The sequence below is a fragment of the Pinus tabuliformis genome, chromosome 1_2 (assembly GCF_031772625.1).
Source record: "Pinus tabuliformis cultivar Carrire ecotype Pingquan chromosome 1_2, CPIR1, whole genome shotgun sequence".
Lineage (NCBI taxonomy): Eukaryota > Viridiplantae > Streptophyta > Pinopsida > Pinales > Pinaceae > Pinus > Pinus tabuliformis.
Genome location: NC_142298.1, coordinates 639,415,539 through 639,429,301, shown reverse-complemented (window position 1 = coordinate 639,429,301; position 13,763 = coordinate 639,415,539).

Here is a 13,763-nt window from a genome sequence, read left to right as displayed (position 1 = left end):
AATTCTGCAATACTACAATTGATCAAACCAATATACCAAGCCACAACCAAATCAATCCACTAAATAAGCTTAAATTCAATAACCAAGCATCAATCAGGACTGTCAGGTACCAACCATCTTGATCAAGACATCCTTGAAAATTAGTAGAAAATAATACAAAACTAATCAACTGTCATCACCAAGCAGTACTTCAAACTCTATAACACATACATGATAGTCATTAGATAGAATTGTGTATATACATGCTCCCTGTGCATAAAACCTACATACATATCTCAAAACATATTTTTCAACAATCTCTGACAAAAAACCATATATCACTGAAACTTCATCAAGGTTTGTTAATCATGAACAACAACATTAATCTAACCACATATATTTAGACAATATAAAAAGCTATATGAAGAAAATCTTGTATGTATGCAGTATTTAGGAATCCAACACATGTACAGACCTCAAATTACTAAATCAAATTTTCTTTTAAAACACAAAACACATTCTACATACTTCACTATCAAAATCACAGACCTCTGCAAACACATTCAGATCAGAGCTCCATTATAACCACAAATATTGCATTGTTAACTACTTAAACATAAGAAAATTAATCAATCATATCCATTATTTTTCCAATACACTCTCATATCTTTCAAATTTGAGGCTTCTCCTTATTCCATGGTCCACACCTATTTTATATTAGATCACACATGAATACTCCATTACTTTGAACACATGAACTCATTGATATCCTTCTCATTATATAGCCTTTTGTATTTACAATACCACAGGAAAATCCCTTGGTAAAGTTGTTGGTAATTCTTGGCGAGAACAAATAGACATTGTTAACACAATACTATCAGTGATTACCATGGGAATAAACTATAGCTTTCTATTTTCCATGGTTAGGATCATGTACACAATTTTTTTTCATTAAACCTACATATGTATGTGACTATTATTTATAGGGGTCATGTATACTTTTCAAACTTCACATTTTCATATTTTCTAATGTTAAACCTGTAACAAGGCTACCAATACACTTCCTCATTTCTGTAATATCTCTACCTATATTCCTGTCATTTATATTAGTTCCAAAATCGTCATATTATATTCACGTTGACATTAAGGTCATAACTGACATGTAGGATGCCATCAAAGACAACATATTAGCCATAATTCCAACAACTCATGCAACTCAGGCCCAAATAACCGCTAATCTCGGGTGGTCTAGCTATCCTAATGTCATCGTAGGCATAGGAAACCCCCAATTTTGAGTGTCCTACCTGTCCCAATATCATCACAGGCCCAAGAAGCTTCCAATCTGCAGTGGCATACCTATCCTGGTATCATCACAAGCCCAAGAAATCACCAATCCTGGTTAGAACACCTATCCCAATATCGTCAAAGGCCTAGGAATCCCACAATCCTAGGTGGAATACCTGTCCCAATCACTGGGAATCTAGAGACTACCCTATATCAACCCATCTAAACTACGAAATACCACCTCTGATGTCTCCACCCGATACCAATAATCCAGAGAACACTGTAACCAACTGCAAGCCCACATTCAAATAATGATGACACAGAGAAAACCTCTACAAGTTAGGAATCTAAAGGATATAGAGCCTCCACCCAAAATAGGGAATGAAAAGAACCCTACTCCTTCACCTGTGTAGTGTCTTTCGTAGGCATTGTCGTGTTCACCCACAACCCAAATCACAGGTTTGTGGTTCCTTTAACTTTTCCACACTTGTGCCAATGTGTCACATGTCACATTTATCTTTATCTACTCACATAACCTTCAACATTCCCTATTCACAACCATGACATAACATGAGTTTCATAATATCATGATAATAAAATCATAAGTAAAAAAGGGCTTCCTCTTTCCCAATTGATTCTTCACATGATTAAGAATTCTTCGATGAGAATGATCCATGAAAAGAACATGTCAAATGCAATGGAATTTTCATATATTCATTAAATCATGAATAAATAATCACATATGTCAATGAGATTAGATTTTAGAGAACTCCCTGCATCTATGCAAGGTATGCATAGAATTGCCTTGGCAGTTGCCAATGTGTCCAAAGGAATTATTTTATCTAAATTCTGACCCTTTTATCTTTTGTTTCTCCTTCTTGTTAATACCAATTCTTTAGTTTCTACTTTATACTATTTTTATTTTCACAGTCGAATTCCAACCCAATTATACTCCCTAATTTATGCTTTTTGTCACATTCAGGAGAAATTCTCCAACATACACCAACTATGGTTGTTTCTAGCCAATCTTCCCAACTCCAAATCTTCTGATATTTTACTACCCTTTATTTATGTGTAGGGAATTTCTTAGGTTACAATTTCTACTAGGTTCTCCTTAGCTCTTCCCCAGATCTCCATGGATTTATTCTATACCCAACCAATTTTCCACAAGGCCCCAAAAGCATGATAGATGAAAGGCAAAAATTTAAAAGGAATGAAGATGATAGTAAAAATAAAAGGAGATTCATGAAAAAAATCATAAAATTGCAAAAAAAATAACTTGCCCATGCATATTGTCAACAATCAAATAACCAATAAAATATAAACTCAAGCATGGAAACATATGAAACATGCCTTTGTTTTCAGTTTCAAAATTGCATGTAATAGTATAACAGTGGCAAGAGCAAGTTGTAGCCTACATCCACAATAGGTTGGTGCTTCTTGGAAAGTTGGTGCTTTCTAACTTAATGGGTTGGGTGCCTCTTGTGAGTGGGTGCTCCCAAAAAAACTGATGTAGTAAAGTAGGTGGTTAATTTACATCATAAATAAACAACAATTTGGTGGTTTTTTTTTTGGAAATAATACTGGGGGGCAGGGGGGTTTGCAGGGGGTGAATCAGTATTATCAAATCAATAAATTTTTCATTTCATAATCATATTTATATATGCTACTTCAATGAAGGGAACTCGCGTGTGCACACAACTGTTCTTAAGGAAACCAACGTATATCTAGTGAACTTATGATTCAGTTAATTCATCATATGTTGATCTTTAATCATTGCATCAATACTTTATTAACCATTTAAATAGTAACCATGTGCATTAATAATAGAATAAACCATCACACATAAGAAACACACATGAACACCAAGATTTAAGGTGGAAACCAATGCAGGAGAAAACCACCTGCTATTGTCATCTATGTCTTCTTTTAATATAAGAAAAACATGTTTATAATCTTGTACTGATGCAGAATCATACTAGTACACAAGCACCCACCTTCAGAAGGCTACAACCTTCTCTAATTCTCTAGATTCTATGAGAAGGGAGCTACACCCCCCTAGCTCTTATACTAGCTGATATGTTCACTAGTACGTAGGCGCTGGCCTACAGAAGGCTCCAGCCTTCACTCATTTTCTAGCTGCTATTGGAAGGGAGCTCCACCCCCTTGAATTTTGTATTGGCCAATATGTTTACCAATACGTAAGCAGTGGACTACAGAAGGCTATGACCTTCCCTCTTCCTCCAGGGACCATGTTTCATAAATTTTTAGACTAGATACTCCTCGTACAAAACAACACAATATGAAGGCCACATTTCAACCAATTTTCATATTGGACCCATTAGCAACATTGAAGCTCAAAATCAATCATGACTGTAATACAACGAATCACTGAAAACCCATCAACATTGAATCAAATCACATTCAATCAATCTGAACATTCAGAACATTGTCACCAGAACACAGAGCAGAACCCAGAACTTTGCATCAACAACTAGGACCAACTCTAACTTAAAAAATCATATTTCATAATGTATATGGTACTTTGAAGTGTCGAACTAGTGTGTATATGCCCCTTCACCAAGGTGAACCAACATATAGATGTCCAAATACTAACTTAAAAATGTATAAATATTCCAAACTTTAGTCATACCCAGATCATAATATTTACAGAATAAAATATGCGTTAGCATTTAGATCTGTCCCATCCATTATCAGATCATACAATGATAACTCATTTCAGGTTTCATGATCTTGATCCAACATTGTATCCAAAGGTGCACGTGATATTTCTAATCATATCATTACCATAGCCCTTACAACATAAAATATACTTCAGATATAAGTATTCATGAAAAACCCATTCACTTGCACACATGGCCCTTTGATATTCTCCTCCTTCTATACTTATATCATTTTCAATACCTTAGACCAAAACCATAGTTATGCCACTGATATTCTTTGATGGCATCAAGAATCTTTTCCGCGCTCATTACCATGGGTCAATACCATGGTAGTAACCCCTGGTATTTATTCTCCTTAATTTTCCATCCCATGCGTTTTTCTCCTTCTGTGAAAGCGTGTGCATATGTATATGATCCTTTTGTTACGTGAACCCATGTGTATATGCTACTTGGACAAGGTTAACCAATGTATAATTCTTAAACCATTCTCTTTCTTCAATCTCTGGAGTTTGATTTGTAATCCTTTGTTATTATCACGTTGCCCTGTGAACTGCAATCATTCATCATATATGTGAGTTGCCATCAAGGACAACACCTGTATCATAATTCCAATAATCTCCTCCTTTGGACTTGATGGGAAGCACAACACCAAGATACTCACTCCTTTTGACATTAAGGGAAAAGGGAGGACCACGATATTTTCCCCTGTAGGGATACTCTGCACATGCTGAATTCTCTGATCATGCTCCCCTTGAGATTTTATCGAAATCTCTAATGGATGTGAAATGAAGTACATGACTCTATCACTCAACTAAGTGAGTATGACCTTCCTATCAACAATTATACATACATCAATCACCCAACCAAGTGGGGATATACCAAATGTTCATACATGACTGAAAAATTGCAATTATTACATTATCCTTCCCATGAATAGTGGGGTTACAAATTAAATCATAGGTCTTTACATGACCTTTACATAAAATGATATACATCACATTTATAACAAGGACCAATGATTGAAACAAGACCATGATAGTCATCAACAACTATCATACACTATATATGATCTGCATCATAAGCATATGTCAGCAACATGAAGATCAACAACCTGTATATGTCCATCGTCAAAGGAGTCATCTGAATCAAAACAACTATGTGAATCAAGGAGTATAAGTATCATCATGTAACAAGGTCTTCTATTATAATGCCAACAATGCATTATTAGAAGCATATGCTCCCCCTGAACCTATGCCAACTGTTCATTGTGATATCTTATCATTTTATTTGTCAGTTAGAATCATCAAGGCATCATAATCAACAAGTTATTCATCAAGTCAAAAGAACTTCTACATATCATCAATAGATTGTAATCATCCTAGAACATAAAATATAATTGATAATTGACTGAACCATATCAAAACCCTTTTTTTGAGTCTGTCCCACTGCTTCTAACATATACACAAATGTGCAGCTTCTAACTCATGTATATACGCGACTTGTCTTCATAATAATTGCTTATTAGAATTGGAATACTGAAGTTTCAAACTTTCATCTCCCCCTGGCTCTGTTATGTCTGTATACTGAGTTATGCCACATCTTTCTGACAACAATTCCATCTTCTTCAATACCATGGATTGTAAATATGTTAGATCCTTTTGGTATGGTGGCCGAAATTTTCTCTTGCATTCCTTTGTTATATGCTCAACCTTGTTACAAACATAACATCTTATATGTTTCATATTTCTTCTATTGCAATCAATAGCTTCGTGACCAAACATATTGCAAGAAAAACAATATCCCTTAAAGTACCTGGAAACTGATGATCTTTTTGTGTGACAGTTATTAGCTTGAACCATTCTACTTCTGCATTTGGATGCAACATATCCAAAATCATGACATATAAAACATTCAACATTATTCATCAGAGGAATGAACCGATTATCCCTTCCATAGTTAGGAGGAAATGATTTTCTTTGAAGTCTTTCTTTCTTTGATTGTTGATGGGGTTGACCTCTTATCTCCTTATTGAGCATTTCAAATTTTGCATTAGAGTTCCTTGCCTCATCTTGTGAGCTAGATTCACCTTCAACAGTTTCATGAAAACCAAGACCAGTCTTTATAAGAGGAGACCGTTGAACTTTAATGATTTCATCTAATATTTCCGATCCTTTAGCAAATCTAAGATTTAGATTTTTTATCTTCTCAAGTTCTTTTCTTAGACTTACTACTTCACACTCTAATTTTTCATTGTGCTTGTATTTTTCAGTGAGTTGATGTGTCACTTTGTCTATGACTGTATCCTTTTTTGCCAAACAAATTTTGAGTTGAGTGATTTCTTTAAGGATATCTTCCTTTTCTAAGGTATAATTTTCATATTCCATGAATAGTTTAACATCTTGATCATCTTTGTCACTATTAGATAGACCATCACTATCTTCATGAGTATAGTAACTTCTTCTATTACCTTCTATAGAAATCTTTCCTTTGTCATGAGGGCATTTAGCAGTATAATGACCAACTCTTCCATAAGCAAAACATTTGAAGGGAAGCTTACCTCTGAATCTTCCAGAACCCCGCTGAAGTTTCTTCATAAAGTTTACCCCATCTTCTTCTGATATGTATCTTGATTCTTCGTTTTATTTTCCTTTTGTAGAAGCTTTGAAAGTGACTTCTCTGATTTCTCATGGACCTCCTTTCCTCATTTCAAAGGTAGTTAAAATTCCATGAAGTTGAACAATAGTAACAGATTGTAGATCTTGCTCTTCTTCAATGGAAGATACTTTTGACTCAAATTTAGAAGACAAAATCTCAAAATTTTCTCAACTATAGTAGCCTAATTTATTTCTTCACCCAAATTTCTCATATGAATTACAATCTCATCTACTCGTAAGAAATAATTAGAAATACTTCCATCACTATGCATCTTGAGAGTTTCATACTGGATTCTGAGAGTTTGAGTTTAGCACGTTTTACCTGGGAGTCTCCTTCGTATATCTGAATGGTTCTATCACATACTTCCTTTGCTATGTTGACCTGCATGACTTTGACGAATTCTAATGCTGATAGACTTCCCAATAGAGAATTGATGGCTTTGGCATTGATTTCATATGATTTCCTTTCTGCTAGATCAGCGGGGAATGTTGCTGGATATTGGTATCCTCTTTCCACAATTGCCAAAATCTTAGCTCCAAGTGACTGAAGATAGGCTCTACTTCTTGTCTTCCAATATACTAAGTTATCTCGGATGAAGATTGGTGGTCCGATAGATCCCATTCATTCATGTTTGTTCATATTGAGACATCTTCCTTCAAGCGATCAAGCTTCTTCTGAAGGACCTGCTCTGTTACCAATTGTTGGAAATAATACTGAGAGGGGGGGGTGAATCAATATTATCAAATCAATGTCTTTTTCATTTCATAATTAGATTTATATATGCTACTGCAGTGAAGGGAACTCACGTGTACACAGAGCTGTTCTTACAGAAACCAATGTATATCTAGTGAACTTATGATTCAATTAATTCAACATAGGTTGATCTTTAATCAGTGCATCGGTACTTTATTAACCATTTAAATAGTAACCATGTGTAGTCATAAAAAAATAAACCATCACACATAAGCAACACACATGAACACCAAGATTTTAAGTGGAAACCTAATGTGGGAGAAAAACCACATGCTGTTGTGATCTCTATCTTCTTTTAATATAAGAAAAACCTATTTACAATATTGTACTGGCGCAAACTCATACCACTATGTAGGCACCCACTTGTAGAAGGCTACAACCTTCTCTCATTCTCTAGCTTCTACTCGAAGGGAGCTACAACTCCCTAGCTCTTGTACTAGCCGATATGTTCACTAGTATGTAGGCACAGGCCTACAGAAGGCTCCAACCTTCACTTGTTTTCCAGCTACTACTGGAAGGGAGATCCAACCCCCTAGCTTTTGTACTGGCCGATATGTTTACCATTACATAGGCATTGGCCTACAGAAGGCTATGACCTTCTCTATTCCTCCAGGGACCACGTTTCATAAATTTTCAAACTGGATACTCCTGATACACAAAAACACAATATGAAGGCAACATTTCATCCAAATTTCATATTGGACCCATCAGCAACATTGAAGCTCAACATCAATCACCACTACAATACAACCAATCACTAAAAACCCATCAACACTGAAGCAAATCACAATCAATCAATTTGAACATTAGAACACTGTCACTAGAACACAGAGTAGAACCCATAACTTTGCATCAACAACCTGAACCAACTGCAACTTCAAACATCATATTTCATAATGTATACACTACTTCGAAGTGCCGAACCAGCGTGTATATGTGCCTTCACTAAGGTGAACCAGCACATAGATTTGCAAATGCTAACTCAAAAATTCAAATCTATTCTAGACTCAAATCATACCCAAATCATAACATTTACGGAATAAAACATGCGTTAGCATTCAGATCTAGCCCATCCATTATCAGATCATACAATGATAACTCATTTCATGTTTCATGATCCTGATCCAACATTGTATCCAAAGGTGCACATAATATTTTATATCATATCATTACCATATCCCTTATGACATAAAATATACTTCAGATAGAAGTATTCATGAAAAACCCATTCACTTGCACACATGGCCCTTTGATCTTATCCTCCTTATATACTGGGATCCTTTGTTAATACCTCAAACCAAAACCATAGTTATGTTATTGGTATTCTTTGATGGTATTTGGAATCCTTTCCATGCTCATTACCATGGTTTAATACCATGGTAGGAACCCCTGGTATTCATTCTCCTTAATTTTCTATTTCATATGCACTTTTCGTTCTATGAAAGTGTGTGCATATCTATACACTCCTTTTGTTCTGTGAACCCACATGTATACGCTACTTGGACAAAGTTAACCAGCGTATACTTCTTAAACCATTCTCTTTGTTCAACCTCCGGAGTCTGATCTATAATCCTTTGTTGTTATCATGTTGCACTGTGAATTACCATCATTCATCATATAAGTGAGTTGCCATCAAGGACAACACCTATATCATAATGCCAACATTTTTCCCTCTCGGTTTCCATGTGAAAAAAATAGTGTCAAAATGTGTATGTTCCTCATGTTATTGGTTGTGTGAACATATGAATGCTTAAACTTTCTGCTCACTTTCTTTATGAATGAATGATCTCATAAGTAACATAAAATAAAAAGGACTAAAATCATATTCAAGAAAAATATTTAAGAATATCACTATTACTGATTCAACCCCCCTCTCATTAATTCCCTATTCCAACAATTGGTATCAGAGCCAAGTTCCTTCAAGAAGATTTTAATTACTGGAGGGTATATCTATAAGGAATTATGTCTAGGCAAGAGAGTCAAGAGGTTTACTCAAGCAAAATACTAGCCTTTGATGGGACAAACTGTTGTTGTCCAAGGATGAATCATGCAATTCATCCAGTCCACATTTAATTGCCAACCTAGGGTTCTACCAGTTGTTTCAAGGTTATCGTGCACTGTATGTGTAGGCCACAGTTTCCCTACCCAACATTGAACATTAATTATAAATTCATCAATGTGTAATAACAAGCAATATTGTAACAACAAATAAGAGTAACAAGAAGTAATATTTGTAACAACAATAAGAATAACAACAATTAGTACTCACAAAAACACACTGATAAACATTCATAACAATAATAAACTCACGGAAATAAACCTAACACACATCTAATCCAGCAGCACCTAGTCAGGAGAGTGGGCCCAACTCCCTGATCAGGGTTGTGGTGAGATAAAAAAATTACGATATGCTTAGAAGATCAAACTATCATTAATTAAATAAATATTACAAGTATGTTGTTACAAACTCAAAGTTAGAGTATTTCTCCTGTAACCTTAATGACTCTTAACAATGATAGCTTTCACAGCCTGCAACTCTACTTTATACAATTTGTCAATAATACAACTCCTAGAATTACGACACTGTTTGCCTTTAATTACATGGTGGTTTTCAGAATGAAACAAAATGTAAAATATAACAGTGTGTCAATCGAAAGATTGATTCACCATTGCATCCAATATCCAAGGATAGCGCTGCCAGTTTTGACGGTATCATCATCTAGTGAATCACGGTCCTAGTCATTCTCCCTTCAAATCTGCAGAAATAACTGAATTAGCAAGCCACTTAGGTAATAATCCCCTATGACTATGCTTCATTGACCAATAATCCATAAAGACATGAAAAGAGGTATACCTGTGCATTTTAAGATATCGATTAACCACTATTGGCGTGAAATGGATAAAAAGAATAGGGTAAAAGGATGAATAAAAGTATGCAAAACTAGCGACCAAAATCTCCCCCAGCTGGCCTTACTGCATGTCCTCATGCAGTTCGTCGCCTTCCCAAGTCTGGGTTAGAGATGCGATGATCAATGTGAAGCTATGCAAGATTGTATTTTGTAGACATCTCTATTCCTTGAGGCTTATACCCATCTATCTGGATGACTTCCTTCCACCAATCCTCACCTAACTCGTAAGTTGAATTGTACTAATCAGCTGACAACCAGATGATGGGAAATCGAAACCTGAAACCCATCCATCGGACCCCATGAAGCCGCATGCATGCAATATACCGAGGTACCCCATTTAGAGCCCGAGCAAAATTGGTGATCCCAAAAGGCTCATGTATCATAACAGCCGATGACGAGAGCATCCACCATTTTTGGCAGCTATCCCGGGCCTCCTCTTAATAAGTAAAGATATATTTTGGGCTGACGAGAGCATCCACCATTTCTGGCAGCTATCCCGAGCATCCGCTTGATAAGTAAATATATATTTTGTGCATATATCAATGCACCATTATTGAGTTTCCAACATCTGTTCTTTCCATCCCTCGATCCCCAAGAGGGTTTTGTGTCTATTATAAACATTCACAGATTGACAATTCTCCATCTGAATGACAAGTGGCCTATTTTCCTTATTTTCTTCGAACATGTCGAAGGAATTTTTCCATTTAAGCTAATTGAATGTGTAGGAGGTAAAGGATCTCAATTGAATATCTCCTACATATGTAGCTGGGTTAAACGATTGTTCATTTCCAAGAAAGTAGTCATGCATGTGCAACCCACACATCAAATGTTGATCGAGAATATTGTGGCATCTCAAGATGCACAAAAACTGCATTGAATCTTCCATCTCATGACTAAGCTCTAGGTGGACACTTTCTAAACAAAAGAATAGATAGTGTTCATGGAGGAACTAGACGTAGCTATGAGCTGGGGGGTGATAAGCCATTTCCTATTGTACCAAAGTAAACATCTCTTCCTTATCGGCCTTTAATAGCTTCACCTGTTCTTCAAGTCCCTCAATTCGCTTCTGCTATATCTCATGCTTCTCCTTTTCCTTCTCTATATGTTCTATGTAGTCGAAGACTATTTTCACAGCTTGCTCGTGAGTTTGCATTATTACTTCCCAGTGTGTTTCTAAAGGAATGGTCCCTCATTGAAAGTGAATCCTTGTAGCTTTCCACTTCTGAATTTATGCAGACATGAAAAACTCCCATGCCTCGATCATATGAAAAAATGACTCTATCTGTGTAGTCGCTGAAGTCATTGGCCTATCTTTGGTCTGTGCTACCATTGAAACCATTTTAGGCTAGGGCTTCACAACACTTTTCTTGAGCTTCCTCACTCCCTTCGTAAGCGTCATACCTGTTTTCTCAATTTAATGATTTCCAATTTCAACTGCATGTTTTCTTTGAATTGTGCCTAATATATTTCCTTAAGAGGGGGTCTCCTTTTCACACTTTGCTTGATGACCTATTGTTTTACAGTAACATGTTCCATATGCTTCACAGTTGGCCGAGGACCTGGTGGGTTGACGTTGACAAAATCGTCAACTAGTTCTTGTTTTACTCTAATTTCTTCCGTTTGTTCCTCGACTCGGGGAACAACCCTGCCATCTCCTTCTTCAGGTCTCAGGACCTCTATGTCTTCCCTCTGTGGATCTGGATTCACTGCAAGGTCTTGTGGTGTAGTGTCTTTGACACCCTCTTCTTGTAGTTGCTCTGTTGCCTGACCATCCTCTTCCATCTGTTTAGGAATGGTTCCTAGCCCTTGCAGGTTAGTTTTATCAGCAACATCCTTGTTATGAAACCAACTCACAAAAAGATAGAAAAGAGAGATAAACACCTTAGAATTCAACCACTTCGAGGGGGAAACCTCCCTTACATTACATAAATGAACAATTCTTGGATGATACAAATGACAAGACCTCCTTTCCATATATAGGAGTCTACAGGGTCATAATATAATCAGAGCCGACATAACAATAATAATCTAAGGGCATACTAATAACAATAGTGGGCTTCTATGAGGCACAATAATAACAAAATGGGGACTACATGGGCACACCAATATAATAAGGGGTTTGTACTAATAAGAATAAGGGGTTACACTAGTATTATAGGGACATAACATGCCCCTCTCCTTCAAAAAGTGTTGTCCTCAATGCTTGAGTAGTTCTTGATGCTTCTGTATAAAATTCTTGTCCTCCCATCTAGAATCTTTAGTAAGTAAGTTCTTCCACTTGATGAGATAATCTGAAATTGATCAATTTCTTAGCTGTTGGGTTCTTGTTTCTGTGACTTCTCCAGGTTCCAATATGCTTTTTCCTTCCTCGTCAAGTTCTGGAAATATTGTTTGAATTGGGATCTTCTGCAACTTTTGAATGAGTGGCGAAACTTCTTCATCCTTCTTCCATTCATCCCTTGCTTCGTTTATGCAATCTGGTTGGATAATAGAAATAACACAAAACAATGCTTCCACATCGTCATCCCTTCTTGAGAGTGCATCTACAACAACATTTGTCTTCCCGTTTTTGTAGATGATTTCAAAATCATAACCCAACATATTTGTGGCCCATTTTTTCTTTTCTTCCAAAGATAATCTTTGTTCTCAAAAGTATTTCAGACTATCATGATCCAATTTTACCTTAAGTGTCTTCTAATTAGGTAAGGTCGCCATTTCTTAAGTGCATGTAGTATTGCCGATGTTTCCTTCTCATCAATATCTTGCTTGAGATGTAGCCGTAAAAATACCCAATCGCCTACATCAAAACTTCTTTCACTGCGATGTTGATTTGCCTCTTGTTTCATTTGATTCTGCACCAAAGTGGTGTTATCCTTTAAAAGTTGGAGAACTTGTTGTTGATGGTTGATTTGATCTTTCACTGTGTTGCAAAAAATATTGTCACCATGACATTCTGCAGTTAGTGTGAGTCTATCACTACTCATACTTTCCACCTATGCAAGTCTTAAACCTTAGCTCTTCATGTCAAGCCTTAAAAATGAGAGCAAGTCCTTGAAAATATCTAAAACTCTGGTTCCACACTTTCTCTTAGCATTACTTGTGGTCCCACACTCCTTGGTCATGTCCCCTGCGGATCTGCCCACTCTATCTCTAAAAGAAAGGGTGCGGACCCCTGTAAAAGTAAAAAAGGCACAAGTTTATTCTTAAAAACTCACTTTGGGTTAATTTTGGATGCTTCTAGAAGGAATCTTGAGGGGCAAGTTCGCTTCTAGGTGGTTCATACATCCCATAACTAAAGGAGCTAACCCCTTGATGTGAGGAGCTTATCCCTTTGAAGGAGGACTCTATCCCTTTGAAGGTGGACCTGGTAACTTCCTTCCTCTGCACTATAAAATGAGGCATTGGGCTGGTTGCTAGAGAGGTTGAAAGCTGAATATTTTTGAGGGTAAATGTTGTTGGAATTTAGACTTCCTAATTGAGCTTGAGAGGAGAGATTACA